Source organism: Elephas maximus, chromosome 12 (genome assembly GCF_024166365.1).
Source record: "Elephas maximus indicus isolate mEleMax1 chromosome 12, mEleMax1 primary haplotype, whole genome shotgun sequence".
Classification (NCBI taxonomy): Eukaryota; Metazoa; Chordata; class Mammalia; order Proboscidea; family Elephantidae; genus Elephas; species Elephas maximus.
This window is the reverse complement of record NC_064830.1, coordinates 97358675-97374345: the sequence shown is the minus strand read 5'-3', so window position 1 is coordinate 97374345 and position 15671 is coordinate 97358675. Positions and strand designations below refer to the sequence as shown.

Below are 15671 nucleotides of genomic sequence, written 5' to 3'. Positions count from 1 at the left end.
CCCCTGGGGGAGGGAGGATAGAATGGAAGGGGCTAGGAGGAACTAGCTAGGGCAATCATCATGCCCCAGTTCTCAACTGGGGTCTTCGTTACATTGGCGTCTTCTTCTATCAAACTCACTGAACTCAATATACTTGAGACCAGTGTTGCTTACTAATTAATTATACCTTAGTTTTTTTAAAAGGAAAGAGAACAGTAAATGGCCTTGCAACAGGGACAGGTTGGGAAAGCAAAGCAAATTGGGCTAAATGGTAGATTTGGGATAGGGTCATGAAGCATAGGATGTGAAACACATCTTTGTTGGGTAGGAATGGAGGGGACGCTGTGGGCTTCTAGGAAAGGAAGGGGGTAACCTTTATTAATCACCTACATGTGCAGGAAGAGCGCGGTGGTGGTTCAGTGGTAGAATTCTTGCCTTCCATACAGGAGACCTGGGTTCAACTCCTGGCCAGTGCACGTCATGTGCAGCCACCACCTGTCTGTCAGCAGAGGCTTGCCTGTTGGTATGATGCTGAACAGGTTTCAGTGGAGCTTCCAGACTTAAGACAAACTAGGAAGAAAGGCCTGGTGATCGACCTCCAAAAATTAGCCAATGACAACCCTATGAGCAACATCATGAAGTTGTCAAGGATTTCGTTTTACTTGGATCGACAATCAATGCCCATGGAAGCAGCAGTTAAGAAATCAAACAATGTATTGCGCTGGGAAAATCTGCTCCAAAAGACCTCTTTAAAATCTTAAAAAACAAAGATGTCACTTTGATGACTAAGGTGCACCCAACCCAAGCCATGGTGTCATATAAATGCAAAAGCTGGACAGTGAAAAAGGGAGACTAAAGAACTGATGCATTTGAATTATGGTGGTGACGAAGGACATTAAATATACCGTGGACTGCCAGAAGAACAAACAGATCATTCTTGGAGGAAGTACAATCAGAATGTTCCTTAGAATTGAGCATGGTGAGACTGCTGCTCACTTAAGATATGTCCTCAGGAGAGACCAATCACTAAAAAGGACATCATGCTTGGTAGATGGCCAGCAAAAAAAGAGGAAGACCTTCAATGAGATGGATTGACACAGTAGCTACAACAATGGGCTCAAGCATAGCAACAACTGGGAGGATGGTGTAGGGCCAGGCAATGTGTCCTCCTGTTATACAGAAGATCACTATGAGTTGGAGGCAACTCGACAGCACCTAACAACAACAACACGGATTGCAAGCATCTGACACTCAAGTGATCACGTGGATAGCGCAGGACCGGGCACCATTTCGTTCCATTGTGCCTGAGGAAGCTGTGAGTCGGCGGCTGGCTCCACAGTAGCTAACACACGTGCAGGACACGGTCAGGCAGTTGTCACTGCATCAGATCCTTTAATCTTTCCCAGAGCTCCATGCCCCGTTTCCCCATGAGGACGCGTCTGCCCTACAGGTCTTTCCAACCCGTCTACCTCCCAGACGGGCTCTTTCTTCAACCCCCAGGGACTCCTGGGAGAACGAAGCCCCAGAGCTGGGCTGGCAGCAGGGGTGGAGAGAAGTTGAAAGGTTGTCAGCGAGGAACTGAATTCGGGGTCACAGGTTCCCATGCCCACATTAACAGAGAGTCAGGGGAGAAAATAATAGGATGGTGTACTTGACTTTGGACAGGCTCACTGTGAGGCTTCAAATGTGCTAGAAATTACACATCCACAGATGACCTTCTTCCTGAGTGGAGTTGAAAATCAGAGGACCAGGGTAAGGCTGGGACCAATATGACGTTCTTAGAGCTCTTGGGTCGTATTTGTCACTTGAATTTGTTAGAATTGTTTTCAGCTGCAAGTAATAGAAAAGCAGCCACAGATTTACACGTCCCAAACCCACTGCTGTCAAGTTGATTCCGACTCATAGTGACCCATAGCACACAGTAGAACTGCCCCATAGAGTTTCCAAGACTGTGAATCTTTACAGAAGCAGACTGCCTCATCTTTCTCCCATGGAGTGGCTGGTGGATTCCAACCACCGACCTTTCAGTTAGCAGCCGAGTGCTTAACCACTGCACCACCGGGGCTTTTATTCTGAGTGAGACAGAGCTCAGCAGCCTGGGCAGCAGGAAGGGTGGGGCTCCGATGACGCTGGCTCCTCCCTGGTCCTCCTTCCCCTCTGCCCCCAATACACTCCCTGTCCCCCAATAGCAGACACAGCCTTGGCTCTCTGAACACCCTGCTTGCCTCAGTGACAGGGACACATTACCCAATTAGCAAGGTATGCACGGGCTTAATTGTGTTTGCTTACTAATCTGTAGTGCACAATTTCACATAGGTTTCACACGCACAATTTCGCCACATCAAGGTTGTGGTGAAATTGCGCACTACAGATTAGTAAGTAAGCACAGTTAAGCCCGTGTGTACCTTGCTTATTGGGTAATCCGTCCCTGCTCAGTGAGCACAGCCTCCCCCCTGCCCTCCCAGCCTCTCCTGTGGATCGAAGGCCACCTACACACTTAGCTCAGAGACAAAAGGGGAAGTCAGTGTGGCAGCCCACCCCCACCCCACCGCCACCTCTGTATGGGCTAAAAATAGAGGCAGCATCTGGTGGGGGCAACGTGGGGCTTCCGGGGGAGGCAGCCACAGCATCCGTGTTTTCAAGGGCCTTGTAGGCAGCAAGCCGGAGAAGAGGGAATTTGAGAGGCCCGTGGAGACTCCCCCTACCCAGACCAGGACGTAGCTAGTTTCCGAACAGGTGAGCATATTGTCGGCTGGCTCGTCTCCTACTCACGTGTGTTCTGTGTACCGAATTGAAGTCCTTGTTCTGTGCAAATTGCTTTTGAGGCAGGGCTGGGCTCTGGTGGGACCGCTTTGTCCCCCCAATACCTATTTCTTCCGCTCTCGGCCGGCCGCACCCCTGCGCTCTCGTGGCTTCACGGGTGTTCTTTTTCACTTCTTAATTTCTTAAACGAGACCACGGACTGTTGGCAGCAGGTGCTGGGCCCGCTATTTTATGCCATAGCTGTCATACGCAGAGTCCCTGCTATGAGTTGGAATGGACTCAACGGCAGCAGGTTTGGTTTGGGTTTTTTGAGTGGTGCAAATGGTGATCTCTTTGACTGCTAAGTGAAAGGTTGGAGGTTCAAGACTACCCAGAGGTGCCTCAAAAGAAAGGCCTGGTGATCTACTACCCGAAAATCAGCCATCGACAGCCCGGGGGAGCACAGTTGTACGCTGACACACATGAACACCGGATGATGGATTCGGGTTGCAGCACCCCGTTTTCATGTGCAGGAGCTTTATTTTCTTCTAAGATCAGTGCAAGGTACTAAGGATGGGCTGAGGGCACAGAGGGGTCCTGTTGAAGGAGGGAGAGGCCCATGGCCCCCAGCCAGGCAGAGAGGAGATTGAGCTGCCCTGTTTCCAGAAGCTGGCCCTCGTCTTTGTCTGAAATGCCCAGCCCTGCAGCCCAGCCTCTCTGGGTGCTGGCTGAACCCCTGCCGTCTCCGGGGTACCCCTTTCCATCAGTTCCTCAGAGATTGATTAAGATTCTATATGCACAGAAGTGAACCAGTGCTAAAATGCTGCCCAACAGTTGACCCAAGGCCCAGCCCCTGCCCACAGCGAGATGGAATGAAAAGAAGCAGGCCAGACCAGGCGTGAGGCCTTGTAGTCTAGAATCCAGGAATAAAGGGGCGGCATGAGACAAGCGCTCACCAAGGAGGGACCAGGGACTCTAAAGGGGAATCTCCCCTCCTCCCAGGACCTCATGGAGGAACCTGAGAAGGTTTCTCAATTCCTAATGGAACTATTCAGAAATATGTTAAGTCCTGCATGTTTGCAGAAAAGTATGCAGCCTCCTGGGATGGTTTGCTTATTAGAGAGCAGACCGTGGTCTCCTTTTATGGGGTTAAGCTGACTTCACTGGTTTGGAAAAGGTGGCTAGGTCTTAGGGTCATCCTTTAAAATGTGACGCAGAGTGATAAATTCATGGTGTCTGTTATGGGTTGAATTGTGACATCCAAAAATTTATGATGAAGTTACCCCAGTACTCATGAACATGATCTTGTTCGGAAATAGTGTCTTGGGTGATGTTTCAGTTAAGTTAGCATGAGGTCACACTGGAGTAGGGTGGGCCCTAATCCAATGTGAGCGGTGTCCTTATAAAAGAGATACTCAGGGAAGCTGGCCACGTGAAGACAGAGGCAGAGGTTGGAGTTTACACTGCAGCCGCAAACCAGGGAACACCTGGACCTGCTAGAAGCTGGAAGAGGCAAAGACGGTTCCTCCCCTAGGTCTTCTGGAGAGAACGTGGTCCTGCTGAACCCTGAATTTGGACTTCTGGCTTCCATAACTCTGAGACAATAAATTTTGGTTCTGTTAAAGCTACCCAATTTGTAATATTTTGTTATGGCAGCCCGAAGAAACCAAAAAAAAAAAAAAACACATTGCTGTCAAGTTGATTCCAACTCATGGAAACCCTGTGTTACAGAGTAGAACTGCTCCATAGGGTTTTCTTGGCTGTAATCTTTATGGAAGCAGATTGCCAGGCCTTTCTTCCATGGTACCACTGGGTAGGTTGGAATCACCAACCTTTTAGGTTAGTAGACGAATGCCAATCATTCATTCACACCACTCAGGAACGCAGGAAACTAATACAGTGACTCAGAGTCACACACGAGGAATAACCACCCCAGTGCTGAAATTTCAGAGCAACACCCCACTGTCCACTGCCTGCATGGGTGAAGCCACGCCTGCAATACACTCACATCCAGCCAGTGACTGACCTTCAAGCTCAGCTTCCCTGTGAACTGACTCAGAGCTCCTGGCACACAGGTAAGAAAATACACAGGATAATAGAAGCAGCTGGGTCACCTCACTCCACAGCTAAGGAGACACCTTCCCAACACTCAGGGTCTGTACGAAGCAATGGTTTCTGGGTACAGTTTTGATGGGTGCCTTGTTTAATTATTGGTGATGGCTTTGTTTGGCATGCACATGAAAAAGGCATTGCATATGACTTGTAATGCTTAACTTAGATGGGAAGAAGAAACTATAAACACTCTCTGAGCATAAACCAAAAAAAAAAAAAAAACCATTGCTGTCAAGTCAGTGCCAACTCATGGTATCCCCGTGTGTTACAGAGTAGAGCTGCTCCATAGGGTTTTCTCGGCTGTAATCTTTTTGGAAACAGATTGCCAGGTCTTTCCATGGTGCCACTGGGTCAGTTTGAACCACCAACCTTTTGGTCCATGGTGAAGCGCCAACCATTTGCACCGCCCAGGACCTTTCTCTGAGCATTTGAGATTCCCCAAATAATTCTTTTCCTATAACTTTCAGAGACTCAAGTCTTAGAGGCATCTTTTTTCAGGGTGGTTTCTCCACCACAGCTATGTAGGAGGCACAGAACATCTCAAAAACCTGGTCTTGTATTTCCTGGTGGCTGGTAGTAGAGAAAGGTTTCTAGATGGTGCAAACAGTTTGCACTTGTCTACTAACCAAAAAGTTGATAGTTCGAACCTATCTAACGTTGCTGCAGAAGAAAAGGCCTGGTGATCTGCTTCTGTAAAGACCCGAGCCAAGAATACCATATGGAGCAGCTCTACTCCATAACATCTGGGGTCACCACCAGTTGAAATCAGCTCAACAGCAGCGGAGTTTTGGACACTTGTGAAAAGAAACACCTCCAACCTTCCAGCCCAACAAATTAAAGATGCTTTTACCCCATAAACGGTCCAAGAGACACCATAGAACCCTCTCTCCATGGAAGGAAAACTGGTACATTTCGAGATGTTTTGGGCATTCTCTTCCCGACCCCCTGACCTTGTGCAAATAGGTGGAAAATATGAGTCCACATATTTTAAGTTTGAAGTTCTCTGGTTCTCTTTTTGTGTTAAAACTGGTTAAATTCCAGAAGTTCATGGGCAAGGAGTGATCTTGGGAATCTCAGGAGCTCTCTGGATGAGGGGTGTGACACATAGAGGCCAAAATAGTTGTTAGCTGCCACTGAAGCAGCTCCAACTCATGGCAACCCGTGTACATCTTTGGGCTCATTGGTATGCTTGAGTCCATTGTCGTGGCCACTGAGTATTTTGAGTGCCTTCCAACTAGGGGGCTCACTCATCTTCCTGCACTGTATCAGACAATATGCTATTGTGCCATAGGGTTTTTATTGGCTGGATTTTGGAAGCAGATTGCCAGGCCTTTCTTCCTAGTCTGTCTTAGTCTGAAGGCTCCACTGAAACCTGTCTAACATGAGTGATCCTGCTGGTATTTAAAATACCTGTGACACAGCTTCCAGTATCACAGTGACATGCAATCCACCACAGTACAACAAACTGACAAATGGGGGCGGAGGGTGCTAAAATAGCAGTCCGCCCCTTTCTGGCCAGATCCTCTGTTATGGATTGGTTTGTGTTCCCCAAAAAGATTTAAGTCCTAACCCCCAGTACCTGTGAGTGTGACCTTATTTGGAAATAGGATCTTCACAAAGGTAATCAAGTTAAGGTGAGGTCACGCTGGAGTAGGGTGGGCCTTAAACCCAATGTGACTGGTGTCATAAGAAGAGGGAAGTTTAGACACAGACGCACAGGGAAGAGGGCCATGTGAAGACGGAGGCAGAGACTGGAGTGATGAAGCCACACGCCAAGGATTGCAAGCAACCTTCAGAAACTAGAGACAAGGAAGTATTCTTCCGTAGACCTTCAGAGGGAGCACGGCCCTGCCAACACCTTGATTTTGGACTCCCAGCCTCCAGAACTGAGAAAGAATGCATTTTTGTTGTTTTAAGCCCCACTTCACTTTGTGGTTCTTTGTTACAGTGGCCACAGGACACTCATACACCCTCCCTTTTACTTCCATGCCCCCCACCCGGTGCCCCGCACCCCACCCCAGTTGCCGTCTTTCCTCTCTGCTTTGTCCTTTCATTTCTCTTTCCTTTTCTCAGCTCTGCCCCCTGTGGGTACTGAATAAACCTCTGAGTCTTACTTCCTTTTCTCTGGCGTGAACCCCACTCTTCCCCCGCCCTCTGACCTCCCCTTCTGTCGCTATCTCTGTCTCTCTTCGCCAGTGTCCCACACAAGGCATTGCTGTCACCTCCTGCAGGAACTTTGGGTCTGAAAAGCCACTGGGTTCCTACAAGGAAGAGTGCCCGTGCCTGCCTCCTGAGGTTCAGACCCTAGCTTGGCCAAACTCGTTGCTGTTGAGTCGATTCCAACTCATGGCGACTCCATGTATTACAAAGTAGAACTGCTCCATAGGGTTTTCTTGTCTGTGAACTGTATAGAATGAAGAGCCCCAATGGCTCAACAGTTAAGCGTTTGGCTGCTAACTGAAAGGTCAGCAGTTGAAACCCACCCAGCAGCTTCACAGGAGAAAGACCTGATGACCTGCTCCTATAAAGATTATAGCTTAGAAAACCCAATGGGACACTTCTGCTCTGTCGCATGGGGTTGCTATGAGCTGAAAATCGACTCGACAGCACCCAACAACAACAATCCTTATGGAAGCAGATCGCCAGGCCTTTCTTCCACAGCACCACTGGGTAGATTTGAACTGCCAACCTTTAGATTAACAGTCAATCACAAACCACTTATGCCACCCAAGGACCCTTTCCAGCTTGGCCTCTTCCCCCCCAATCCTATGTTGTACCCTTTTCAAGCCTCATTGCTCTGGTCTGTTCTCCAGAGATGATAATACCTGGGGTGAGGGCTGGAGTAATGGTCTGCTCAGAGCCTTCCACCCCCACGTGCTCAGACATGGGAGCTGTTTTGATTTTCAAGGTCCCTGACAATAAGAGCTTGGGGCTACTGTGGCTGTGATGGGAAGCCGGGAAGAAGATGGTGGGAGACAGAAGGACACTTGCCCAGCACCCCAGGGCAGCAGTGGAGCCAGATGCCACTCACATATGTCTCTGCCCATCTGCCTCACCCACCCACAGGGCACTGTGGTCATGCTGAACTAGGAGCCCATCTACCAGGGGCTCATTGGGGAAATGAGCAGATATGGCCAACTTCCCCAGCGTTGGACTGGCTCTGCTCCTGGGTACATTAGAACAATTAATTACAGCCAAGCCCTGATTATCTCCAGTAATAGAGGAGACCAGAATAACATAGAGCTAATTGAAAAGTAGGAGTGCAGGAAAGAGGGCCCCATTTTGTGAGAGAGCTGTTTATTTTGTAGTTAATTATGAGTCAAGAGACCCTTTCTGGATCCCTCTCTCCTTCCTTCTCTCTCACTCCCTCTCCTAAGCCTAAAATTTAATTGGATGCACAAACTATTTTGCTCCCAATGTAGTGGATGCCCAGTTAATGTCTTTTAACTAACTTGCTCCCTTGCCATCGTTTTGGCAGAAGCACCTCAGAACAAAAGCACTGACTGGTTCGAAATTCACGGGTGGAAACACTCATTGTTGTAATAATTGTGGTAATAATGGCCCTGAACATAGACATTGTGCCCTATTCTTCTAAAAGTGCCTCCAATAAATGACCACGTTACTGCAAGACATGCAGAAGAAGGAGAGATGGAACAGACCAGAAGTCTGGAACCTCCACGAACAGGGTGTCTTAGTTACCTAGTGCTGCTATAACAGAAATACCACAAGTAGATGGTTTTAACAAACAGATATTTATTCTTTCACAGTCTAGGAGACTAGAAGTCCGAATTCAGGGTGCCAGCTCCAGGGGAAGGCTTTCTCTCTCTGTCAGCTCTGAAGGAAAGTCCTCGTCATCAATCTTCCTCTGCTCTAGGAGCTTCTTAGCCCAGGGACCCTGGGTCCAGAGGACACGCTCCTGGCTCCACTATTTTGGTCATATGAGGTCCCATATCTCTCTGCTAACTTCTCTCTTATGTCTCAAAAGAGATTGAATTAAGACACAACCTAATCTTGTAGATTGAGTCCTGCCTCATTAATATCTCAACTGCCAATAATCCCACCTCACTAACAGCATAGAGGTAGGATTTACACGCATTTTGGGGGGCACAATTCAATCCATGACACAGGGTCTTTGGTCCCTGGAGGATGGAGAGTTGGCTTGGATTGCTATTTGGGGGTTGCCCATGAGTCTTTTCCTGAACGGGGCAGATGGGAGGGGCACTGACGTGTCTCGCTCCTTTTCTTGCTGTGTGAAAAACTAGAAATCTCTATTGTGCCTGCAGTTTCCCAACATCCGGATCTTGGTTATTCCTTTCTTCCCAGGAAGGCTGGCCATGTTGTTGTTGGGTGCTGTTGAGTCAATGACCACTCATAGCGACCCCATGTGACAGAGTAAAACTGCCGCATAGGGTTTTCTAGGCTGTGATGTTTACAGGAAAAGATCACCAGGTCCTTCTCTCACGTAGCTGCTGGATGGCGCCACAGTTAAGCACTCAGCTGTAACCAAAAGGTTGGCGGTTCAAACTTACCCAGTGGCACCACAGAAGAAAGACTTAGCGACCTGTTCTCATAAAGATTACAGCCTAGAAAACCCCATGGGGCAGTTCTATTCTGTAACGCATGGGATTGTCGTGAGTCAGAATCAACTTGGTGGCAACAGGTTCGGTTTGGCTTTATATATGTATAATATATTTACGTAAAATACACATTGTTGTTAGGTGCTGTCAATTCTCATTCATAACAACCCCATGGGATAAAGTAGAACTGCGCCGTAGGGTTTCCAAGGCTGTAACCTTTCAGTTAGCAGCTGGGCACTTAATCATTGTGCTACCAGGGCTCCTAAACCTAGCCACAGTCTAGAGTAATCCTAGATTAGGTGACAGACAACCTAAGCATGAGGATGCAGGATTTATGGAGGACGTTTATTCCCAGCTCTTTTGCGCTGCAGCAATCTTTCTGTGGACACCACCTGCCTCCACCCTCACTGTCTGCTGTGGGTTTTGCTACTGAGTCATCACCATCCCCCTTCTCTTACACTGTCTGAGTGCCCACCACACATTAGACACCCACAGCACAAAAGATGTTGTGCCCTGGCTGTCCAGGAGTTTATATCCCAAAGGTCACCTGATGAAGAAGTTACTGTAAAGCCAAAAACAGAACCAAACCCACTACCATCAAGGCAATACTGACTCATAGTGACCCTATAGGATAGAGTAGAACTGACCCAAAGGGCTTCCAAAGCTGTAATCTTTTTTTTTTTTTTCTCATTGTGCCTTAGGTGAAAGTTGGTAGCACAAATTAGTTTCTTATTCAAAAATTTATACACAAATTATTTGGTGACACTGATTGCAACCCCTACAATATGTCAGCCCTCTCCCCCTTTCTGCTCCGTGTTCCCCGTGCCCATTCGTCTAGTTTTCCTGTCTCTTCCTGCCTCCTCGTCTTTGCTTTTGGGCAGGCGTTGCCCATTTGGTCTTGTATACTTGGTTGAACTGAGAAGCACATTTCCAAGGCTGTAATCTTTATAGAAGCAGAGTGCCACATCTTTCTCCAGTGGAGCAGCTGGTGGCTTTAAACCTCTCAGTTAGCAGCTGAGCACTTAATAACTGTGCCACCAGGGCTTCTTAAGTTCCTGTAAACTCTGTTATCTCACACAATGAGGGGGTGACCTGTTATGCTCAATCGACCATTCTGGCTGCTGCTGGATCATCCATTTCCAAAGAATTATCGTGGTTAGCTGCTGTCGAGTCAGCTCTGACTTGTGGTAACCCCAGGCACAGTGGAGCGAAATGCTGCCCGTTTCTGTGCCGTCCCTGTGATCAGTTGTGGATCGAACCCTTGCAATTCAGGTTGTTGCTGCTGTTGTTGTTGTTAGGTGCTTTTGAGCCAGCTATGACTCATAGCGACTTCTTGTTCAACAGGACTAAGTGTTGCCCAATCCTGCGCCATCCTGAGAACAGTAGACATGTTTGAGCCCGTTGTTGCAGCCACTATGTCAATCCACCTCGTTGAGGGTCTCCCTCTTTTTCACTGACCCTCTGCTTTACCAAGCACAATGTCCTTCTCCAGGAATTCGTCCCTCTTGATGACATGGCCAAAGTAAGTGAGATGATGTCTCTCCACCCTCACTTCCAAGGACCATTCTGGCTGTACTTTCTCCAAACTCTTATGAAGAATTAGAATTCAGTAAACTGGACTTCACTCCAGGACGCCAATGGATATGCTGAGATCTTTTCTGGATGGTTGCAGAATCTCATACTCCTCCAGGGTTGGATCAGATTGCAAATATCCATTGTGGCTGTAATGTGGCTGTGATGGTTGGAAGTACCAGAAAATGAGGCGGGCTCCCGGACCGAATGCAGGGCCAGGTGGGTCTTCTGCATGTCATCCAGGGAAGATGGTTTGTGACAAGATGGCTCTGTCCCTGCAGCTCAGACTTTGGAGGGACGTATATTCTAGGCTTCTAATCCATGACCGATTGAGAGCGTAAGATAGATTGGCACTTAGTTCCAAATTGCAGGCGCAGCAGAACACCCTGGGTACAAATGAAGGGCATGCGATGCCGTCAGCAGGCTGTCACAGTAAAAACCCACCCCACGCTCGCAGAGATAAAAGTCTTATCCGCTGAAGGGAGGAAAATAATAACAAGTAAGAGAACCCCCACGCTCATCCATTGGAAATCAATCACTTTATAAATATTGAATGCCTATTTATGTAAGACAGTTGCGAGGCCACGGGGTGAACGAGGAAATATGAGATGGGTCCCTGCCCAGAGGATCGTAAGTTGCATGGCAGACATAAGAAGATGCTAATGGCACCGAGTGGGTGAGTTTCACATAGGAAGTACCCACAAAAGTGTTGAGGATAAATCTTTTCAGTTATTCTCTGATTTCTGTTTGGTGTGAAGATAATGATGCTGGGCGACTAGGTAGGAACTTCTTGTTTCTATCTGGAGTTTGCTGCTGGCTTGTCAAGGGGCTGACGTGGACTAAGTGCCTGCCATGGGGGCTGTAGGAGTTCCTGGGCGGTGCGAAGCGTTGACATACTTGCTGCTAGCTGAATGGTTGTTGGTTTGCGTTCACCCAGAGGCACTTTGGAAGAAAACCTTGGCAATCTACTTGTGAAAAGTAAACCATTGAAAACCTTATGGAGCACAGTTCTACTCTGACACACATAAAATTGCCATGACTCGGAGCTGACTCAGTGGCAACTGGTGGTAACGTGTGCTGCAAAAAATCTACGATGTTAGTATGACTTGTCCGATTTAACAGGCAGATAAATGGAGGCTCAGAGAGGTTGAGCAGCGTGCCCGAGGTAGCACAGCAATAAGCGGCGGAACTGGAGTTCAAACGCAGGACTCTCTGACTTCAGAAACATAGCTTTTCCACTAGAACCCAGGGGGAACCTGCCAGTTTTATCTCTTTATGCAAATATTTGTTGGTTTGGCTTTCTTTTTGTTTGATTGGCATAGAATTAACCTGTTGCCAATGAGTCGATTTGGACTTGTAGCCACCCTGTAGGACAGAGTAGAACCACCCCCTAAGATTTCCAAGACTGTAATCTTTATGGAAGCAGACTGCCACACCTTTCTCTGGTGGAGAGGCTGGTGGGTTCGAATCACAGACCTTTCGGTCAGCGTTTGACCACCGTGCCACCAGGGCTCCTTAGAATAGAATTACTGTGGTCCCTTTTCCTCCCCCATCCCAATTTTTTTTTTTTTTCCCAAACAGTATCACTTCACACCAAGAATCGCAACATATCTTAATCTCTTGAGGGCAGGAGCTTCAGGTGCCCTGCAGATAGGATCTCAGCCACCCAACTTTCTACATCTATAGCAGGAAGGGCTCTTCAGAGACCAAGTTGGTGACCAGATGGCAAAGCTCATTGCCATTTTAACTAAGTCATTCACCACCTGGCCCTATAGAACCACCTTTCTTCTGCATTTGAACTCTGACCAGAGAGCTGGTGTGTGAAAAAGTACAGCTTTGACCTCAAGCCATGAACCCCTGGGGGTTAAATAAGGAAGTCCGAAGTCTAAATAAAACCTAGCTGCTGCTTCCGGCACCAGCCTTGCACCTGCCAGACCTGGAGGCCTTTCAAGAAATAGGAGCTTGGAGCGCTGTTCTGCCCCAGAGAAAACCAGAGCCTCAGCACCCCCGATTTCGTTTGTTGGTATTATCCCTACAGCGGAGTGGGAGAATTAGACAGCTAGAGGCAGGAACACTCCCACTGCCACCACCACCTGTTCCAATATAAAAAGCTGGTTGCCATCAAATCGATTCCAACTCATGGTGACTCCATGTGTGTCAGAGTAGAACGGTGCTTCATAGGGTTTTCAACGGCTGATTTTTCAGAAGTAGACTGCCAGTTCTTCCTTCCAAGGTGCCGCTGGGTGGACTCGAATCTCCAACCTTTAGGGTTAGCAGCCGAGCATATTAACTGTTTGCAGTACCCAGGGACTCCTTTCCAATGTAAGAAAAACTTGAAACCTGCGGTTTCTAGTTAGGAGCCTTCTCGTTGATTGAAATAGTTGGCCAAGTTATTTTCAGACACGTGGCAATGTGTGTAAAAGTTTACTGCATTTACCTGTTCTCATGATACTTCATAAAATAGTTGGCCCCACCACAGGAAGCAAGTTTTAAATGGACGGCTACGTCAATTCTAAGTATATTGTCAGTGTGTCCTATAAATGCATGAGGGGAGAGATTAGCGTGGTCTGTGTGCAGCCAGGTGCTGTATCCTCAAAGGATGCTGTGATGCCGTGGGGACCAGCTCTGGGCCTTTGGGGATAACTGCACCTGAGCTGCAGGTAGTGGCCCGTGGGAGCCTCACTGCTTCCCCTTAGTGAGTTTCTGCGATGGGCTTCTGATCTGCAGTCTCTGAACGCAGCTTACCTTGAAAATCTCGGTAGACCGAGCTGTCATTCAGGTCCCTTCTTCCTTCTCTCCTTTGTTGACCGTTCATCTGCTCCCATCTCTTGTTGTTAGTCGAGTCAACTCCAACTCATGGCGACCATATGTACAAGAGAATGAAACGTTGCCCAATTCTGCTCCGTCTTCCTGATCAGTGGTATGTTTGAGTCCATTGTGGCGGTTGTTGTGTCCGTCCATCTTACTGAAGTTTTCCCTCATGTTCGCTGACTTTTTGTTTTACCAAACATGATGGCCTTTTCTAGCGCTTGGTCTTTCCTGATGATGTGACCAAAGTAAGCGAGCCAAAGTCTCACCACCTTGGCTTCTAAGGAGCATTCCGGTTGTATTTCTTCTAAGACAGTTTTGTCTATTCCTCTGGCAGTCCACGGTACATTCAGTATTCTTCACCAGCCCGCTCTCTCACCTCTTGCTTTCCTCTCCTGATGAGTGTGGGAACCTTTCCTACCATCTCTCTTCAAGTTTACCTTCTCCTGCCCCCTCTACCCTGCCTTGAGCACCTCTACATTTTCACTGGTGTCTTATCCCCCATTGCCGTTGGTTTTTTAGTTTCTTGAGGTTTTGCATAGCCAGAGTTTCTTCCTTTGTTTCTGACTCTTCTGCCTTCTGCATCTAGCAATACTGTTGAATGATAGTGAGTTCGTGAGCTAATGGTGTTCACAGCCTGTGTCCCAAGTCACCTCTGGAAAGGCACCATGACTAAACTCTACAGACAGTCCCTGGGTTGGATCTGAAATGCATTCGGGCCATTGGCCTCGGCCACCATCTTAACCTTGGAGGACACCATCTTGGAACTCCAGAGCCAGCCAGATGAGACCAGGAGAAGATAAAAGGGGAAGATTTAAGGTTCGCATGTCGCTTCCACAGCATCTTCTTAATTCTCTTTCTTGGCTGCTCTCCGAGTGGGGCTCTTCTTTGATGATGGTGGTGACCTTTTCTATAAAAGGGCGAAGGTCCAACCTTTTCATTTAAAAGGCTCTTGGGGCTGCTGGGCTCATCCCACACCCTCCCACACCAGCCCCAAAGGCTCCCAGGAGCAGGATTCTACCCGGTGGTGCTCAAGTGTCAGGCAGCACCTTCCCCATGGAAGCTTTTGCCCTGTCCAAACAACCTCTCCAAGTCCCAAAGTCAAAAAGTACCTCATGGTTTATAGACTTACTAGATCCATTGAGACTGGGGATACCCCCAATTCTAGTACCCAGAAATAATCTTTAAATATTGAACTGAAACACTCCCATGAAGCCATCCTTAAACTAAATACCGGTTTAGCCCAATTAATGAAGAAGGTTTGCCTCGACCATTGCACTCTTATAAAGAATTATCTATCTGAGTTTAAACTGACAGCAGTTAATCTAAAGCAAAGATGAGAATTTCAAGGGGCAGAGAGCCTAAGTTAATGGGGATGAAGCAGTATGGGCAGAGACAGTGAGAATGGTGACACAATGTGAAATATGTAACCAATATTGTTGTACTGCACATGTAGAAAGTATGAATGGATGCATGTTTGGTTGTATATATTGCTAACCCACCGCCATCCAGTCGATTCCTACTCATAGCAACACTATAGGACAGAGTAGAACTGCCCCATAGGGTTTCCAAGGCTGTACTCTTTATGGAAACAGATTGCCAGGTCTTTCTCCCAAGGAACAGCAACGGGTTTGGTTTTAATCTTTATGGAAGTGGATTGCCAGGCCTTTCTTCCACGGTGCTGCCGGGTGGGTTTGAACAACCGACCTGTCAGCTAGAAGCCAGGCATTTAACCAGGGTTCCTGTTATTATTGTTGTGTGCTGCCCAGTCAATTCCAACTCATGTCAACCCTATAGGATGGAGTACAATGCCCCATGGGTTTCCGAGGCTGTCAGTCTTTACGGGACCAGTGCTTGTAGAGATATGCAAATGAGTAGGAC

General features: G+C 47.8%; 1 protein-coding gene across 7 annotated transcripts in view; it reads left to right on the top strand.

Moving 5' to 3' along the window:
• CARD11 (caspase recruitment domain family member 11) overlaps window positions 1-15671 on the top strand; it is a 136608-nt gene that overhangs the window by 64161 nt on the left and 56776 nt on the right. The window contains exon 1 of one of the 7 annotated variants that reach the window (XM_049904871.1): window positions 351-2715. The exons of 5 other annotated variants lie outside the window; for them this stretch is intronic. The gene's annotated coding sequence lies outside the window, so the exon portion shown is untranslated. One more of the 7 variants, XM_049904875.1, reaches the window with a different exon arrangement.